Genomic DNA, 21,872 nt, shown 5'->3' with positions numbered 1-21,872 from the left:
ATAACACCGCCAGCATATGGCACGCTGCCAAATACAAGAACATCCTTTGGGAACCTGAATCATAACTCTTTGAAAGCAGTCTATACACATCACTTGTTTGACCAATACTGCAATACGCATCATCTTGTGAAGCACAAAGTCAAAATAAAAAAAAAACACATAGATTTGCAACAAAACACATAGATTTGCAACAAGATTGGCGCCAGAGCTAAGAGCGTTAAGCAACGAACATAAGCTAATGGAACTGAATCTCACAACACCAGAGGATGGAAGGAACAGAGGAGATATGATCACAACATACAAAATACTGAAGGGGAATAGATAAGGTGGACAAAGATAGCCTCTTCAGACTGAGAGAAAGCAGGACAAGAGGACACAGGTGGAAGCTGAAAGCCCAAATGAGCCGAAGGAAGTACTCGTCACCTGTACAGGGAGTTAACAAGTGTAATGTTCTAGAAGAGGAAGTTATGGAAGCCACCTCCATCCGCGACCTTAAGGCCTAATTCGACAAAGAATTTGAAACACAACAGGTAATGGTGAAACACAACAGGTTATGGTGAAACACAACAGGTTATGGTGAAACACAACAGGTTATGGTGAAACACAACAGGTTATGGTGAAACACAACAGGTTATGGTGAAACACAACAGGTTATGGTGAAACACAACAGGTTATGGTGAAACACAACAGGTTATGCTGAAACACAACAGGTTATGGTGAAACACAACAGGTTATACTGAAACACAACAGGTTATACTGAAACACAACAGGTTATGCTGAAACACAACAGGTTATACTGAAACACAACAGGTTATGCTGAAACACAACAGGTTATGCTGAAACACAACAGGTTATACTGAAACACAACAGGTTATGCTGAAACACAACAGGTTATACTGAAACACAACAGGTTATGGTGAAACACAACAGGTTATGGTGAAACACAACAGGTTATACTGAAACACAACAGGTTATACTGAAACACAACAGGTTATACTGAAACACAACAGGTTATACTGAAACACAACAGGTTATGCTGAAACACAACAGGTTATGGTGAAACACAACAGGTTATGCTGAAACACAACAGGTTATGGTGAAACACAACAGGTTATGCTGAAACACAACAGGTTATGGTGAAACACAACAGGTTATGGTGAAACACAACAGGTTATGGTGAAACACAACAGGTTATGCTGAAACACAACAGGTTATGGTGAAACACAACAGGTTATGGTGAAACACAACAGGTTATGGTGAAACACAACAGGTTATGGTGAAACACAACAGGTTATGGTGAAACACAACAGGTTATGGTGAAACACAACAGGTTATGGTGAAACACAACAGGTTATGGTGAAACACAACAGGTTATGGTGAAACACAACAGGTTATGGTGAAACACAACAGGTTATGGTGAAACACAACAGGTTATGCTGAAACACAACAGGTTATACTGAAACACAACAGGTTATACTGAAACACAACAGGTTATGCTGAAACACAACAGGTGCCAGTAGGCGGGGCTAAAGAGCTAGACCTCACCTCCAAGTTGACACTGATAGGTAGGTACTGATATGTAAGTACACAGCGCTCGAGGGTCTTAGTCCTAAGAGCCCGAGTTAGATTCCCGGTCAAAGCAGAAACAAATGGGCAGAGTTTCTTTCACATGATGCGCCTGTTCACCTAGTAGTAAATAAGTAGCTGGGAGTCAGACAGTTGCTATTGGGATGTAGGTGTGAGTGTGCGCGCGCGCGTGTGTGTACTCACCTAGTTGTATTCGCCTAGTTGTGTTGCAGGGGTTGAGCTCTGGCTTTTTGGTTCTGCCTCTCAACTGTGAATCAACTGGATCACAGTTGGTTGACTTCGTGTGTGTGTGTGTGTGTGTGTACTCGCCTATTTGTACTCGCCTATTTGTGCTTGCGGGGGTTGAGCTTTGGCTCTTTGGTCCCGCCTCTCAACTGTCAATCAACTGGTGTACAGATTCCTGAGCCTACTGGGCTCTATCATATCTACATTTGAAACTGTGTATGGAGTCGGCCTCCACCACATCACTGCCTAATGCATTCCATCCGTTAACTACTCTTGACACTGAAAAAGTTCCTTCTAACGTCTCTGTGGCTCATGTGGGTACTCAGTTTTCACCTGTGTCCCCTTGTTCACGTCCCACCAGTGTTGAATAGTTTATCTTTGAGTGTGTGTGTGTGCGTGAGCGTGAGTGCGTGCGTGCGTGCGCCTCTGTCTGCATGCGTGATTTGTTTAATTCAAAACTTTAATTCAGTGACGATCTTCCACTTATTTCCCCTTGCCTTATTGGCCTGGTCGGCTCCCGCATCTGGTTCGTCGCCTTGACTGTTGCACTAAAGACGCACCTTTTGACGCCTCTGTGACTCACAAAGACGCACCTTTTGACGTCTCTGTGACTCACAAAGACGCACCTTTTGACGCCTCTGTGACTCACAAAGACGCACCTTTTGACGCCTCTGTGACTCACAAAGACGTACCTTTTGACGCCTCTGTGACTCACAAAGACGCACCTTTTGACGCCTCTGAGTCACAAAGATGTACCTTTTGACGCCTCTGTGACTCACAAAGACGCCTCTGTGACTCACAAAGACGCACCTTTTGACGCCTCTGAGTCACAAAGATGTACCTTTTGACGTCTCTGTGATTCACAAAGACGCACCTTTTGACGCCTCTGTGACTCACAAAGACGCACCTTTTGACGCCTCTGAGTCACAAAGATGTACCTTTTGACGCCTCTGTGACTCACAAAGACGCCTCTGTGACTCACAAAGACGCACCTTTTGACGCCTCTGAGTCACAAAGATGTACCTTTTGACGCCTCTGTGACTCACAAAGACGCCCCTTTTGACGCCTCTGTGACTCACAAAGACGCAGCTTTTGACGTCTCTGTGATTCACAAAGACGCACCTTTTGACGCCTCTGTGACTCACAAAGACGTACCTTTTGACGCCTCTGTGACTCACAAAGACGTACCTTTTGACGCCTCTGTGACTCACAAAGACGCACCTTTTGACGCCTCTGTGACTCACAAAGACGCACCTTTTGACGCCTCTGTGACTCACAAAGACGCACCTTTTGACGCCTCTGTGACTCACAAAGACGTACCTTTTGACGCCTCTGTGACTCACAAAGACGCACCTTTTGACGTCTCTGCGACTCACAAAGACGCACCTTTCGACGTCCCTGTGACTCACACGTATCTCTTGACACATGTGAGTCTATCAAGATATCAAGAGACAAGTGTCTCTTGATATCCATGTTTAATTATTCCCTCATTCAACTGTTTTTCACTCTGAACATTATTTTTCTATCTACGTGGGAATGGGGGGATGGGGGGGGGGTGGGGGGATTGGGGGCTCTCACTTAGAGAGAGAAATGCCACATTCATTGCAATAGAACAACAATGCTTTAATTCATGTCACACAAGGTTGTTGCACCCAGTTCATGATATATAAGTAATGGAAGCATTTTTTCTGTGTGTAATCCTTGCAATAATTTTTTTATACCTCCCTCTCTTCATTCCCAGATATAAACAGCGTGTATTTTACTCGTTTATTTGTCTAGAGCAAAAATACTCACTATAATGCCTATTTGTTTTCGTAGACAAATTACATATTGTATTACCCATTTATTTCCCCTAGACCAACTATATATTGGCCAATTATTTAGCCAGACCCGATTACATAGCCCATTTTTTTGTCCATTAAGCAACTACATATTATATTACCTCTTCCATCCTCTCCCCCAGATCAATTACATATAATAATATGCATGTGTAGTTACACACCAATTTCACCTATCATCCATTTGGTTCCAAGGACCAGGAACATTATAGAGGAGGAAGAAATTTTGCCAGATCTGAATTTTAATATTGGGAGGAAAGAAAGTGATGTTGACACAAGGAAGTTGCCACACAGATCAGGTCCTGCTCTTACGCAAGATGGAGACCTTCCATAACCTTACCTAATCCTTTTATAACCTTACCTAATCCTTTTATAACCTTACCTAATCCTTTCATAACCTTACCTAATCAAACCTAACCTAACCTAACCTAATCGAACCTAACCTAACCTAACCAAATCTTATCTAACAAAAAGTATCCTAACCTAACTTAACCAATCTTATCCTAACCTAACCTGTCCTATCCAATCCTAACCTCAAATAACCGAACCTAACCCATCCTAACCTAGCGTACCATAACGTAGCCTAATCCTCTATAACTGAACATGTTCAGTACGGGAAGTGGTTGAAGGTTGAAGGTTGCTAATTATCCGGTCGAGGCCGGATAATTAGTTAACCAATAGTTATCACTTGCATAGTTATCATTTGTATTTTAAAAATATTTTAGTTGTTGCATAAGGCGAAAATATCTTGGGTTCACTCCATGGTTTTCCATAGGTGAGGGACAGGAAGTCCGTTAGGCTTATCGATGCCTAACCCCCCCCCCCCCACCCCAGGCCACCTACTGACCCTCCCCCAGGATGCAACCCACAACAGTTCCCTAACTCCAGGGTAACTATTTACTGCAACCCGTCCTCTCTATCGACAGTTTATTATAATACTAAATAGTCATAGTGCATTAATGACTGCAGCACCGTTAGTATATTAATGCACGAGTTACCGCTCCAAATAATCTCTCGCAACGATGACTTTGTTTTCTCTAATGTAACTGGTATGCCGTTTTTTTTAATTATTAATTTTTTTGCGCATACTCAAAGTCAGGCCAGTTTTTATTACTTCAATATATGTTCTAGACAATTTCGGCCGAGATGATCCAATCTTTCTTGTAAAGCGAACAATTTTCAGGTAATTAGGTTCGGCAGAAGAGCAGTCAATATAACACTCACAGGAAAGAAAGCACGAGATGACAATTTATGATATAAACAAATTAGGACACATTCTCCAACACTTATATCTGTGACTGCTCGGTCATAATGATTTCTTCTTCTTCTTCTTGATAGTAGGTGCAGTTTGCATGAAGGGTTTGTCCTCCCGATGACTGCACCAGTACTGATGTTGGGAAAGGCGGTTATGTTGAGGATGATAACAGTTTCAAAAGTGCTTGTTGTGTTGTGGTGTAGACAGAGGAGCGGCGACTACAACAGAGGTGTGTGTTAGAGGGAGACTTGCCGCACCGCAGGGTGGTGTGTTGTGTTTATGGCGTCAGCTGATCTTGGGGCTGCGACGAGGCAGTTGTTTTCTGTGTTTAGCTGTTGGTGGCGCCAGGTATAAATGTGGCGCGGGTCAGATGTGACCCAATTTGTTGGTCGACTGGAGATATTTAGCCAGTGCTTTGACTATTTGGTATTTTTCTTGTAACGAGTGGTCACCTCCTCCTAATATATGCTCGATGGTAAAGGGTATTTTATGTCAGATAAGGACTTGTTTGAAATGTACTCTGGCACTATGATGATATCGGAAGCAGTGAAGGAGATAATGATCGATTGTTTCAGGCACCTGACAGTGGATGCAGAGTTCATTAATGTCTGTTCTGTACTTAGAGCTGTGTGCTGCCAGTTTGGTGTGTCCCAGCCTTAATCTGGTGTTACAAAAATTTCTCTGCTTTTATCTCTGACATGTTTCCAAGTTTCCCATTTTTTGTAATGGACCCATAGTACAAAGGTGAGCACCACGTTTTCCATTTCGTTGCAAAATCTTGGATGATGGTATTTTTGAAGGCTCCTTTACGTGCAACATGGGGAATTGGATGACGGGTAATGTGAGGCGTGTTGTGCATTGCTTTGGCTAGTTGATCTACTAGTTCATTATGGAGAATACCACAATGGACTGTGACCCATTGGATAGACGTATCATAACCGTTCAATCGATGTTCCTGAAGTAGTTGAAGGCATGGGTAAACACTGAAGTAGTTGAAGGCATGGGTAAACACTGAAGTAGTTGAAGGCATGGGTAAACACTGAAGTAGTTGAAGGCATGGGTAAACACTGAAGTAGTTGAAGGCATGGGTAAACACTGAAGTAGTTGAAGGCATGGGTAAACACTGAAGTAGTTGAAGGCATGGGTAAACACTGAAGTAGTTGAAGGCATGGGTAAACACTGAAGTAGTTGAAGGCATGGGTAAACACTGAAGTAGTTGAAGGCATGGGTAAACACTGAAGTAGTTGAAGGCATGGGTAAACACTGAAGTAGTTGAAGGCATGGGTAAACACTGAAGTAGTTGAAGGCTTGGGTAAACACTGAAGTAGTTGAAGGCATGGGTAAACACTGAAGTAGTTGAAGGCATGGGTAAACACTGAAGTAGTTGAAGACATGGGTAAACAAACTCCTTGCACGTTGTTGAAGAGTACGTAATTTCTTGAATCGCGCTCTTGGAGTCACTGCAGATTGTATATATCCCAACTGGTAATGTTGTGGTTGCGATTATTTGGAGAGCTTGATATAAGGCATATAATTCAGCTGTTAAAATAGATAGTTGGTTTGGTAACCGCCATCCCTGCTTGAGATGGTATTCCGGTATCCATACAGCGCTAGTGACCGAGGGTACGTTGTTCGTGATGATGCGAGATCCATCTGTATAAATCACTGTGGTATTTGGGTAGCAATTTTTAATTGTCGAGACAAAGACTGAGGCTATGGCTGAGTTTGGTGCAGACTTTGGAATGTTGTCTTAAAGTTGTATTGCTGTATTAAGAGTTGTATAAAGCCAGGGTGGAATAAAGGGAACAGTAAGTTGGGTTTCAGAGTTTTGGAGTAGAGAGATGTCTATATTGAGGTTATTTGTAGCTGGTGAGGAACGCATTGAGCCACATATAAGTCACATAGCATTGTTTTGGATGACCTCTAGGCTCTCCAGGTGAGTAGGCGCAGCCGACGCATATGCCTGGCAACAATAGTCTAGTTGGCTGCGAATGTAGGTTGTATACAAACGGAGCAAGATTTTATGGTGTCAGAACAAATGGTATGAGATACCTATGAGATCTGTAACTCTCTCAGACACTCACGAACACTGGAGGAGTGTTGAGTGTGTCTTAACTCTAAGACACAAGACTCAAGTCGTCTCAACGTCAACATTGACGCTCCACCGTGAAGCGTCTCTATATGATAGAGCCCAATAGGCTCAGGAACCTGTACACCTGTTGATTGACGGTTGAGAGGCGGGACCAAAGAGCCAGAGCTCAACCCCCGCAAGCACAATTAGGTGAGTACACCACACATCTACACAAATACATACCCACACACCCACACACACACACACTCACACCCGCACACACACACACTCACACCCGCGCACACACACACACACACACACACACACACACACACACACACACACACACACACACACACACACACACACACACATTCTACACTGGCGAAAATTAGAACTTCATTCAGAAACCTAAATGAGGAGGCTTTTAGGGCGCTTTACACTGCCTACGTGAGACCCGTCTTAGAGTATGCCGCGCCATCATGGAGCCCCCACCTGAAGAAACACATAAAGAAACTGGAGAAGGTTCAGAGGTTTGCGACGAGGCTTGTCCCAGAGTTACGAGGGATGGGATATGAAGAGCGTCTGAAGGAACTGAACCTTACGACACTAGAGAAAAGAAGGGAGACAGGAGATATGATAGGGACATATAAAATACTCAGGGGAATTGACAAAGTGGAAATAGATGAAATGTTCACACGTAATAATAACAGAACGAGGGGACATGGGTGGAAACTGGAAACTCAGATGAGTCACAGAGATGTTAGGAAGTTTTCTTTTAGCGTGAGAGTAGTGGAAAAATGGAATGCACTTGGGGAACAGGTTGTGGAAGCAAATACTATTCATACTTTTAAAACTAGATATGATAGGGAAATGGGACAGGAGTCATTGCTGTAAACAACCGATAGCTGGAAAGGCGGGATCCAAGAGTCAATGCTCGATCCTGCAAGCACAAATAGGTGAGTACACACACACTCACACACACACACACACACACACACACACACACACACACACACACACACACACACACACACACACACACTGATGGATGGGTATGATGGACTATGTTACCCAAAAGTGTCAGGAGGCAGTAAACAGGTTCATCCCGGCCCAAAGGGAAAAATCCGAGAAGCAACAGAAGAATCCATGGTATAATAGGGCATGTATGGAAGCGAAGAAACTGAACAAAAAGGCGTGGAGGAACTTCCGGAATAACAGAACACCAGAAAGCAGGGAGAGATACCAGAGAACCAGGAATGAGTACGTCAGGGTGAGAAGAGAAGCAGAGAAAAATTTTGAAAATGATATAGCAAACAAAGCCAAGACCGAACCAAAGCTACTCCACAGTCACATCAGAAGGAAAACAACAGTGAAAGAACAGGTATTGAAACTTAGAACAGGCGAGGACAGGTATACAGAGAATGACAGAGAGGTGAGTGAGGAACTCAACAAGAGGTTCCAGGAGGTCTTCACAATAGAACAGGGTGAGGTCACTGTGCTAGGAGAAAGGGAGGTAAACCAGGCGGCCTTGGAGGAGTTCGAAATTACGAGAGAGGAGGTCAAGAGACACCTGCTGGATCTGGATGTTAGAAAGGCGGTTGGTCCAGATGGGATCTCACCATGGGTACTGAAAGAGTGTGCAGAGGCACTTTGCTTGCCACTCTCCATAGTGTATAGTAAATCACTAGAGACGGGAGACCTACCAGAAATATGGAAGACGGCGAATGTGGTCCCAATATACAAAAAGGGCGACAGACAAGAGGCACTGAACTACAGGCCAGTGTCCTTGACTTGTATACCATGCAAGGTGATGGAGAAGATCGTGAGAAAAAACCTGGTAACACATCTGGAGAGAAGGGACTTCGTGACAAATCGCCAACATGGATTCAGGGAGGGTAAATCTTGCCTTACAGGCTTGATAGAATTCTACGATCAGGTGACACAGATTAAGCAAGAAAGAGAGGGCTGGGCGGACTGCATTTTCTTGGATTGTCGGAAAGCCTTTGACACAGTACCGCATAAGAGGCTGGTACATAAGCTGGAGAGACAGGCAGGTGTAGCTGGTAAGGTGCTCCAGTGGATAAGGGAGTATCTAAGCAATAGGAAGCAGAGAGTTACGGTGAGGGGTGAGACCTCCGATTGGCGTGAAGTCACCAGTGGAGTCCCACAGGGCTCTGTACTCGGTCCTATCTTGTTTCTGATATATGTAAATGATCTCCCGGAGGGTATCGATTCATTTCTCTCAATGTTTGCGGACGATGCTAAAATTATGAGAAGGATTAAAACAGAAGAGGACTGTTTGAGGCTTCAAGAAGACCTAGACAAGCTGAAGGAATGGTCGAACAAATGGTTGTTAGAGTTTAACCCAACCAAATGTAATGTAATGAAGATAGGTGTAGGGAGCAGGAGGCCAGATACAAGGTATCATCTGGGAGAGGAAATTCTTCAGGAGTCAGAGAAGGAAAAAGACTTGGGGGTTGATATCACGCCAGACCTGTCTCCTGCAGCACATATCAAGCGGATAACGCTTTAAGGATGTTCTTAAACAAATAGTAAAACTCAAACCAAACAAATCCCCAGGGCCGGATGAAGTGTTTGCTAGGGTGCTTAAAGAATGCAAAGAGGAGCTTTGTGACCCACTGTCAACCATATTTAATAAATCAATAGAGTCAGGCAGAGTGCCAGAGTTTTGGAAAGTTGCTAATGTGATACCAGTTTTTAAGAAAGGAGATAGATCACTTGCGTCTAACTATCGACCAATTAGCCTAACGTCTATTGTGGGAAAGTTACTCGAATCTATAATAGCAAATAAAATTCGTCTTCATCTTGAAAAACATAAATTAATAATTGAGTCGCAACATGGTTTTATAAATGGCCGTTCATGTTTAACAAATTTGTTATCTTTTTATTCTAGCATTGTTGAGGCAGTTGATAGTGGTAAGGATTGCGATGTTGTATACCTTGACTTTAGCAAAGCTTTTGATACAGTGCCACATGAAAGACTGATTAAAAAAATAGAGTCTCATGGTATTGGGGGTGCTATATTAAGCTGGATTAGGGCATGGCTATACCAAAGGAAACAGAGAGTTAGTATAAATGGAATCAAGTCAGAGTGGGAAAATGTTGTAAGTGGAGTGCCTCAAGGCTCTGTCCTGGGACCTCTGTTGTTTATAATATATATAAATGATTTAGATTCAGGTTTGAGTAGCAACATTTGCAAATTTGCCGATGATACGAAAATCGGTAGGGAAATTAATTCGGAGGAGGACTCACTATCACTTCAAGTTGATCTAGATAGGGTTTTGAAATGGTCAAAGGATTGGCAGATGCAGTTTAATGCTGATAAATGTAAAGTTCTGAGGTTAGGTAATGATGATAGAGTTACAAGATACGAGCTAGATGGTGTTGTGATTGCGAAGTCGGATTGCGAAAGGGATCTGGGAGTTATGATTAGTAAGAATTTAAAACAAAAGGATCAATGCATAAATGTTCGTAATAAGGCAAATCGGACACTTGGATTTATTAATCGCAGCGTTAGTAACAAGACACCTGGTGTGGTTCTCAAGCTATATCTTGCTCTAGTTAGGCCCCATTTAGATTATGCAGTTCAGTTTTGGTCGCCATATTATAGAATGGATATAAATTCACTTGAACGTGTCCAGCGTAGGATGACTAAGTTAATTCCCCAAATTAGAAATCTTTCATATGAAGAAAGATTAACAAAGCTTAAGTTGCATTCACTGGAAAGGCGAAGAGTTAGGGGTGACATGATAGAGGTTTACAAGTGGATGAATGGACATAACCGGGGGGATATTAATAGGGTATTAAAAGTATCAACACAGGACAGAACACGAAACAATGGATATAAATTGGATAAGTTTAGATTTAGGAAAGACTTGGGTAAATACTGGTTCAGTAACAGGGTTGTTGATTTGTGGAACCAATTGCCGCGTAACATTGTGGAGGTGGGGTCCCTCGATTGTTTCAAGCACGGGTTGGACAAGTATATGAGTGGGATTGGGTGGTTATAGAATAGGAGCTGCCTCGTATGGGCCAATAGGCCTTCTGCAGTTACCTTTGTTCTTATGTTCTTATGTTCTTATGTAACATCAGCGGCATATGCCAGGCTGGCCAACATACGAACGGCATTCAGAAACTTGTGTAAAGAATCATTCAGAACTTTGTATACCACATATGTCAGGCCAATCCTGGAGTATGCAGCCCCAGCATGGAGTCCATATCTAGTCAAGGATAAGACTAAACTGGAAAAGGTTCAAAGGTTTGCCACCAGACTAGTACCCGAGCTGAGAGGTATGAGCTACGAGGAGAGACTACGGGAATTAAACCTCACTTCGCTGGAAGACAGAAGAGTTAGGGGGGACATGATCACCACATTCAAGATTCTGAAGGGGATTGATAGGGTAGATAAAGACAGTCTATTTAACACAAGGGGAACACGCACAAGGGGACACAGGTGGAAACTGAGTGCCCAAATGAGCCACAGAGATATTAGAAAGAACTTTTTTAGTGTCAGAGTGGTTGACAAATGGAATGCATTAGGAAGTGATGTGGTGGAGGCTGACTCCATACACAGTTTCAAGTGTAGATATGACAGAGCCCGATAGGCTCAGGAATCTGTACACCTGTTGATTGACGGTTGAGAGGCGGGACCAAAGAGCCAGAGCTCAACCCCCGCAAACACAACTAGGTGAGTACAACTAGGTGAGTACACTGCACCTTAAAGAACAAGTACCAACAGTTGACCACCAAGTGCTCACATCAAATCTAACTTTATCAATATTAACCCGACCCCTCGAGGTCTGACCCGCTCCCAGGACCAATAAAGGGGGGGGGGGGTACCTCAGAGCCCCAGAACCGTAATAGGGGAGACCTCGGCACCCCAGGACCATAATAGGGGGTCCTCGGTGCCCGAGGACCATAATAGGGGGGCCTCGGCGCCCGAGGACCATAATAGGGGGGCCTCGGCACCCCAGGACCATAATAGGGGGGCCTCGGCGCCCCAGGACCATAATAGGGGGGGCTCGGTGCCCCAGGACCATAATAGGGGGGCCTCGGCGCCCCAGGACCATAATAGGGGAGACCTCGGCACCCCAGTACCATAATAGGGGAGACCTCGGCGCCCCAGGACCATAATAGGGGAGACCTCGGCACCCCAGGACCATAATAGGGGGGCCTCGGCACCCCAGGACCATAATAGGGGGGCCTCGGCGCCCCAGGACCATAATAGGGGGGGCTCGGTGCCCCAGGACCATAATAGGGGGGCCTCGGCGCCCCAGGACCATAATAGGGGAGACCTCGGCACCCCAGGACCATAATAGGGGGGCCTCGGCACCCCAGGACCATAATAGGGGGGCCTCGGCGCCCCAGGACCATAATAGGGGGGGCTCGGCGCCCCAGGACCATAATAGGGGAGACCTCGGCACCCCAGGACCATAATAGGGGGGCCTCGGCACCCCAGGACCATAATAGGGGGGCCTCGGCGCCCCAGGACCATAATAGGGGGGGCTCGGTGCCCCAGGACCATAATAGGGGGGCCTCGGCGCCCCAGGACCATAATAGGGGAGACCTCGGCACCCCAGTACCATAATAGGGGAGACCTCGGCACCCCAGTACCATAATAGGGGAGACCTCGGCGCCCCAGGACCATAATAGGGGAGACCTCGGCACCCCAGGACCATAATAGGGGAGACCTCGGCACCCCAGTACCATAATAGGGGAGACCTCGGCGCCCCAGGACCATAATAGGGGAGACCTCGGCACCCCAGGACCATAATAGGGGGGCCTCGGCGCCCCAGGACCAATGGCAGGGATACTTACCCGTAATTATATTATGGTAACTGCCTGTCATGTAATATTTTGTTGAAACAAATAAATCCATCGGTAACCAGAGTAAACATACCTTAAGCTGGTGGAGTTGTGTCCCGCGATGAGCTAAAAAAGCCTTACCTGTAATGACAGGAAAAGTAATTATTAATGTGCCTATTGAAATTTCTGTATACACACACACTTTATACTCATATACCACACACACACTATATATATATATATATATATATATATATATATATATATATATATATATATATATATATATATTATTAAATATGACCGAAAAAGTAAGATTAATAATTCTAACACGAATTTTCTCGATCTTTCGTACATTTCTTTTCACTGTTGGTGGTAATTCAAAAATCAATTCTCCAAAATTCATTTTTATTTCTAGACTAGAAATAAAAATGAATTTTGGAGAATTGATTTTTGAATTACCACAAACAGTGAAAAGAAATGTACGAAAGATCGAGAAAATTCGTGTTAGAATTATTAATCTTACTTTTTCGATCATATTTAATAATATATGTCTACAGGAAAGACTGCTACCAAAATATACTAATATATATATATATATATATATATATATATATATATATATATATATATATATATATATATATATATATATATATATATATATATATATATATATATATTATATATATATCGTCACCAGAGGTGGGTGACGAGGAGCGAGGTGATAGTTACCTTCTCTTGATGGATGGTTGGGCTGTCAGTAGTGGGGTCAGACACGTGGGGGTCAGCGCTGTCCGTAGTGGGGTCAGCATCAACACAACTCACAACGAATTCGTAAACACTAACAAAAACGGCGTTTCGATCATTCCTGAATCACTCGCGATGAATTAAATATCTTAAATATGCAGTACGAGACGATAAACACGGCAAGAACTGACAGTACCCAAAACAAGTCCGTAATTTTGCTACATCATTAAAAGCCAATTTCCACCTTTTATTTCCAGTAAATCACTAAACTTTCTAAGAATTGTCTTTTAGTCAGGCTAACATTTAGTAGCGGCGTGTCCTGCCTCGGTGTCTCGCGTGTCTTCACAACGCACTCTCAGGGGTTTGCTAGACACTTAACTACTGATTGTGTTGTGGTTTACTAGTCACCACAACACAGCCACCACAACAGTCACCACAACACAGCCACCACAACAGTCACCACAACACAGCCACCACAACACAGCCACCACAACAGTCACCACAACACAGTCACCACAACACAGTCACCACAACAGTCACCACAACACAGTCACCACAACAGTCACCACAACACAACTACCACAACACAGCCACCACAACAGTCACCACAACACAGTCACCACAACAGTCACCACAACACAACTACCACAACACAGCCATCACAACACAGCCACCACAACACACCCATCACTCTCCACCATTAACGTCAAACTGGCGTGAACAGCCAAACTAGAGGGTCCAGACGATCTTCCTTGCGAGTTTCCAATGAATCAGTTAATAACTCGTTTCAAGCCAGGTGGTGTTTCATCCCAGCCCAGCACCAACACATGAACCAAGTGCTTGTCTTACTGCATGTGTTACGAATCACATTGCAGTAGGTATTTCGACTTTTTTAAATTTAAAAGCGAATAATTCATCGGGTGGTTGTAAACACGGGCTGGGATCACGTTGACCCAGCCGTCTACTCCCAGGTGGTGGCGGAGGAGAATGTGTAGAGCTGTGCTTCTTAACCCTCCTGTCAGGGTGGGGGTAAGAAGCACTCTGTACTTATGTACTTATTTGTACCTGCGTTACAAATGTGCCAAAACGGTACAGTTTGAAGCTACTATATAATAAGGTATTGTTTAAACAATCTTGTTGGTCAACATGTAAAGTTGACAGCTCGCGAACTCCTCCAAGTTGACATTTTAGTCTTTATACCATAATGACATAAGACTTACTATTGTAATTTTCATAAAGAACTATATCTTTCCACCGTTCACCAATAGGAAGATTGTAAGGTCTTTGGGACTTTTCTTTACCCCGAGGTAGTTAGTTTAGTTCATTTATTATGCACCCCATACCCATCTTGTAGGCGGTAGTGGAAAGGGATACAAGAATTACAGTTTCCTCTCAGAGTGCTCAAACGAGTCACAGAGACGTTAGAAAGAAATTTTTCAGGGTCAGGGTAGTTAACAGATGGAATGCATTAGGCAGTGATGTGGTGGAGGCTGACTCCATACACAGCTTCAAATGAAGATATGATAGAGCCCAGTAGGCTCAGGACCCTGTACACCAGTTGATTGACGGTTGAGAGGCGGGACCAAAGAGCCAGAGCTCAACCTCCGCAAGCCCAATTAGGTGAGTAGACGCACACACACACACAAACACAAAATGTGTGAGAAAAAAAATAGTTAGTATTTAGTAACAGTTGATTAACAGTTGAGAGGCGGGCCGAAAGAGCAGAGCTCAACCCCCGCAAGCACAACTAGTTGGATACACACACACACGTAGGAATACAAATCACCGTAATATTACCCCCAGCTTTAGCAACAATCCCTGACAATCACGATGTCAAGCTCGTGATTAATTCACATTTTGGGGGGATTTCGAAACACTTTTTGCAGCATCAAAGAACCATTGCAAGGTTGAATAAATGAGCTAACGTAATAGGAAATACATGTTTCTGCAATCGAAAAAAAAACAAAAAATTGCAAGATACTCTTAGACAGAGAATAAGTCCAAATTACGTGGCTGTAAGCAACGCCAACACACTCATTGTGTTCTTTCGTTAGGTCGGTGTTCATATGCTCTGTCTCTATTTATACCTCACCTTCTCTCTCAGTCCTTATATTGCCTCCCTCTTCACACTAATACTCGCTCAGTACTTGATAAGGGGTCCAAGGACAGGTCAAAACGTCGTCACCTTTATTATATCTGTGTGTGAGTTGGTTGTTTGTAAGCGATTGGGCACCATTCCTTCCTTCCGTTGTATCCCAGCTCCTTGTCCTCGTATCCCAGCTCCTTGTCCTCATATCCCAGCTCCTTGTCTTCGTATCCCAGCTCCTTGTCCTCATATCCCAGCTCCTTGTCCTCATATCCCAGCTCCTTGTCCTCATATCCCAGCTCCTTGTCCTCGTATCCCAGCTCCTTGTCCTCATATCCCAGCTCCTTGTCCTCATATCCCAGCTCCTTGTCCTCATATCCCAGCTCCTTGTCCTCATATCCCAGCTCCTTGTCCTCGTGTCCCAGCTCCTTGTCCTCGTATCCCAGCTCTTTGTCCTCGTATCCCAGCTCCTTGTCTTCGCATCCTAGCTCCTTGTCCTCGTATCCCAGCTCCTTGTCCTCATATTCCAGCTCCTTGTCCTCATATCCCTTCTCGTTTGCTATTTCCCTAACTTTATACAACACTTCTTGATAAAAGTTTGAATGCTCATACTAAGCTTTTAACGTAATTGATTAAATGTAGCATTATGATTCCTTTCGGCTGACTAATACACTAAGAGCTCGCTGACAAATACAATAGGAACTTGTTGACTAATACAATAAGAGCTTGCTGACTAATACAATAAGACCTCGCTGACTGTATACAATAAGACCTCGCTTACTAATACGTTAAGAGTTCGCTGACTAATACAATAAGAGCTCGCTGACTAACACAACAAGAGCTTGCTGACTAATAAAATAATAAGAGCTCGCTGACTGATACAATAAGAATTCGTTGACCAATGCAATAAGAGTTTGCTGACTAATACAATGACAAGATGAAAATGGACATCATAACGAGGCAAGAATGGATAACATGACGAGACTAAACACACCACATAAAGACTAAATCCACCACATAAAGACTAAACCCACCACATAAAGACTAAATCCACCACATAAAGACTAAACCCACCACATAAAGACTAAATCCACCACATAAAGACTAAACCCACCACATAAAGACTAAACTCACCACATAAAGACTAAATCCACCACATAAAGACTAAACACACCACATAAAGACTAAACCCACTACATAAAGACTAAACCCACCACATAAAGACTAAATCCACCACATAAAGACTAAACCCACCACATAAAGACTAAACCCACCACATAAAGACTAAACACACCACATAAAGACTAAATCCACCACATAAAGACTAAATCCACCACATAAAGACTAAACCCACCACATAAAGACTATACACACCTCATAAAGACTATACACACCTCTTAAAGACTAAACCCACCACATAAAGACTAAACCCACCACATAAAGACTAAACATACCTCATAAAGACTAAACCCACCTCATAAAGACTAAACCCACCTCATAAAGACTAAACCCACCTCATAAAGACTAAACCCACATCATAAAGACTAAACCCACCACATAAAGACTAAACACACCTCATAAAGACTAAACACACCTCATAAAGACTAAACCCACCTCATAAAGACTAAACCCACATCATAAAGACTAAACCCACCACATAAAGACTAAACTCACCTCATAAAGACTAAACCCACCTCATAAAGACTAAACCCACCTCATAAAGACTAAACCCACCACATAAAGACTAAACCCACCACATACAGACTAAATCCACCACATAAAGACTAAACCCACCACATAAAGACTAAACCCACCACATAAAGACTAAACCCACCACATAAAGACTAAACCCACCACATAAAGACTAAACCCACCTCATAAAGACTAAACCCACCACATAAAGACTATACACACCTCATAAAGACTATACACACCTCATAAAGACTAAACCCACCTCATAAAGACTAAACCCACCACATAAAGACTAAACCCACCACATAAAGACTAAACCCACCACATAAAGACTAAACCCACCACATAAAGACTAAACCCACCACATAAAGACTAAACCCACCACATAAAGACTAAACCCACCACATAAAGACTAAACCCACCACATAAAGACTAAACCCACCACATAAAGACTAAATCCACCACATAAAGACTAAACCCACCACATAAAGACTAAACCCACCACATAAAGACTAAACCCACCACATAAAGACTAAACCCACCACATAAAGACTAAACCCACCACATAAAGAATATACACACCTCATAAAGACTAAACTCACTTCATAAAGACTAAACTCACTTCATAAAGACTAAACTCACTTCATAAAGACTAAACTCACTTCATAAAGACTAAACTCAGCACATAAAAATAAATACCAGACAATATCTTACACGAGAGTAATGATGAATAACGGACTAAACAAAACGCTGCTTATTACAATAGAAAATGAATAAAAATGAAGCAGTTATGACGTAAAACACGAGGAAGTTTTACTTCCTGAAGGAAGCCCCAAGGCGGTCACTAGAGTATACAAGATCACCAGACACACTTAATACATAAAGTGACACATAATGTGAGACACGAAGCTGTTCCCACTTCAGAAACAGCTTCGCCCTTTCGCATATGTATCGCTTTTGTTGGACCAATTTTATTGTGGTAATGGCTTGGAACTTTATCCTGATAGTTCTCCTCTCTCTCTCTCTCTCCCCCTTCGTTCAGTAAGGTATATAAGAGGAGACTTTAGTCAGTATGACTATATAGCACTTGGAAGGTAGAGATAGATCATGGGGCTGGAATAAAGAGAGCGGAGCAAAGGAACTCCGCTCAGCCACCTGGACCATAGAGAATCGAACTCCGGCCACGCAAGCAGCGAGAGTCCGGTGCCCAGCCACTGGAGCCACGGCGCGAGACCGTCGCTGTATCGACTAGTCCGAAGCAATAAAAATACACGTATAATAAACGAACTTTTGGTGTTCAAGATTTGAGCGAGATGAAGTTGAGAAAATAAAAAAGTATTACCGACAACTTTCATAAGGAAAGATGCTCAAAGTTTCCAGATCTTGTAGTTCCTCCGACCCAGACAACGGAAGCCCAAGTTATAATTGATGAACCTTGGTTTGGCTTCAAACAAATTTATTAAAATAATTTAAAAGCAAAATTCTTTGACATATGAGAATCTTTTATAACACGAATGGCGTTTTAGTTTCCCCTGTGTGACTACGCGAATGTCTTGCCATCTTCACTTTGCAAGGTATTCGTACGGTCCCATAGTGAAGCTACCGAGATTAAAAATGGGACTGCACGAATACCGTAAAAATTCACTATGGGGCTATACGAATACCTTGCTAGCTGCTAGCCTCACCATGGGGCTATACGAATACCTTGCTAGCTGCTAGCCTCACCATGGGGCTATACGAATACCTTGCTAGCTGCTAGCCTCACCATGGGGCTATACGAATTTTAAGGCTTGACTTGTTTGATCGTCTGTGAATGCGTGTTAGAGCAGCAATCTGAACTAACTTGGTCTTGCGTGAGTGTTAATGGTCTAATGCTCAACTAACTTGGTCTTGCGTGAGTGTTAATGGTCTAATGCTCAACTAACTTGGTCTTGCGTGAGTGTTAATGGTCTAATGCTCAACTAACTTTATCTTGGTGAGTGTGTTATTGCTCTAATTATTCTTTGGGTTACTGCTCAATTTTCTTTGGGTTCGAGTCCTGCGTTTTAATTTGGGGACCAGGGCCAGAATTCACCGAGCATCTACGCAACCACTTGCGAAGCCTGTACATCTTTCTTTAACCATGGCGGCTTTGTTTACATTTATTAAACAGATTTTAAGCGTCGAAACTTCACAACACCTGGCTATTATTGTTGCAAACAACATCTTAGAGCTTCGGAGATCATGATTTTTTTAATAAATTAAAACAAAGCAGCCATGAATGAGGAAAGATGCACAGGTTTCGTAAGTGATTGTATAAATGCTGGAGGAATCCCGGACGTGGTTCCTCACCGACTGGCAGGTCGTGATCCAGGAAGAGCCAGTAGGGTAAGACTTAATTAATGCTTAATTAACGTAATCACGTGTGAATTTGTTAGAACTATTATGCTCAACTAACTTAGTCTTTCTTAAGTGAGTTAACTCCCCTGAGCCAAGGGAAGGCCAAGCTCTACACCTGCTAACACGAGTCACAAGTCGTCTATACCTGCACCCATTTGTGTAAAAACTTAGAAGAAAAACAAGATAGAAATTAAAGCTGCAGTTTAATGAACATTAATTACTTTTTAATTTCTGTTATCCGTGTTTTTTTAGATTTTTTTTATCTCTATTAGGTTATTTTCGTTTGCAACTGGAGGGCAATTAGAAGTCTTGTAAGCCTAATCTGAAGCCATTGTTACGTCAATCTGAAGCTTTGTAAATCAAATTAAAGCCATGGAAGGTTAATCTGAAGCCTTGATAGTCAATCACAGAATACTGACAAGTATTCCGTGTAAAGTTATGGAGAGAGTAGTGAGGCTGACAATGGTGGATCACATGGGAGAAAACACAAGTCTGTGACGAAAGTGTATCATGGATATAGAGACAGAAAATAATGCCTGCTAAGCTGAGTGCTATGTCAAGCTTATTAGTATACAACAGGGAAAAAAAGACTCGGCTCATTGTAATTTTACCTGTCTGTCAAAAAACCTTTGATACTCTAATTCGAGAAAGACTTGTATACAAGGTGGAGAAGCACGCTGGAATAACTGAACACCTACTGAACTGAGTATGGGAGCACCTGAAGAACACACAGACACTCAGAGGCCAGATCACGAGTTTGGAGGACTGGAACAAGTGCGGTTCCCCAAGGTCCGGTCCTGGGACTAATACTGCTCCTAATTTATTTAAACTAACTATCCGAGGGAGTGAGCTCGTATATGTTCATATTTGTAGACGATGGAAAACTGGCGAGGCATATAAAGACAGAGGAAGACTGCAGAAGGTTCCTGGAAGACCCTGGCAAACTGGAGTGGAGTCCTAACAAGTGTAAGATAAAGAAGATGGGGGAGAGAGAGAGAGAGAGAGAGAGAGAGAGAGAGAGAGAGAGAGAGAGAGAGAGAGAGAGAGAGAGAGAGAGAGAGAGAGAGAGAGAGAGAGAGAGAGAGAGAGAGAGAGAGAGAGCAGACCAGAAGAGGTCCATGCAAATTATAGACAAGTGCAGGAGTCACAGAAAGAGATGTGGGAGTGAATATAATTCCAAACATATGTAGGGTAACATCAGCAGCACATGCAATGCCGGCAACATCAGAGCGGCATTTTGTAACCAAAATCAGAACTCGTTCGAGGCAGTCTACAATTTTTTTTTTAGTTAAACCAATACTGGAATATGCAGCACCAGCATGGAATCCGCACCTTGTGAAGCATAACATGAAAATTGAGAAAGTAAAAAGATATGCAACATTATTAATTCCAGAACTAAAAGGGTTAAACTACTACAATAGCCTAGTGGAACTAAATCTCACAACACAAGAAGGCAGAATAAACAGAAGTGGGAAATGATCACAACATACAAGATACTGAGGAAAATAGAAAAGATGGATAATGCAAGCCATTTTAAATTGAGAGTAGAACAACAGTACACAGGCGGAAGCTGGAAAAGCAAACAGGGCTAAGAAATATAGGGCAATTCTCCCACCTAGCACGAGGGGTCGACAAGTGGAGGGCAGTGAGAGGAGAAGTTGTGGAAGCCACCTCCTCCATCCACAACTTTAAGGTCAAATTCGATAAACAAAAATCAGAACGTCAGAATTATTAAATTATTACGCAGCAGGTGCGACGAGACTGGCTGGGGGGGGGGGGGCATGAAGAGCTGGCCGTCACTTTCCCGTAGATAGTGATTGGTAAGTACTGATGGTAAGTACTGATGGTAGGTACTGATGGTAAGTACTGATGGTAAGTACTGATGGTAGGTACTGATGGTAAGTACTGATGGTAAGTACTGATGGTAAGTACTGAATGGTACGTACTGATGGTAAGTACTGATGGTAAGTACTGATGGTAAGTACTGATGGTAAGTACTGATGGTAAGTACTGATGGTAAGTACTGATGGTAAGTACTGATGGTAAGTACTGATGGTAAGTACTGAAGGTAAGTACTGAAGGTAAGTACTGATGGTAAGTACTGAATGGTAAGTACTGATGGTATGTACTGAAGGGTAAGTAGTGATGGTAAGTACTGAA

The sequence above is a fragment of the Procambarus clarkii genome, chromosome 22 (assembly GCF_040958095.1).
Source record: "Procambarus clarkii isolate CNS0578487 chromosome 22, FALCON_Pclarkii_2.0, whole genome shotgun sequence".
NCBI classification, from domain to species: domain Eukaryota; kingdom Metazoa; phylum Arthropoda; class Malacostraca; order Decapoda; family Cambaridae; genus Procambarus; species Procambarus clarkii.
The sequence above is the reverse complement of the archived record's forward strand: the minus strand, read 5'-3'. Positions refer to the sequence as shown.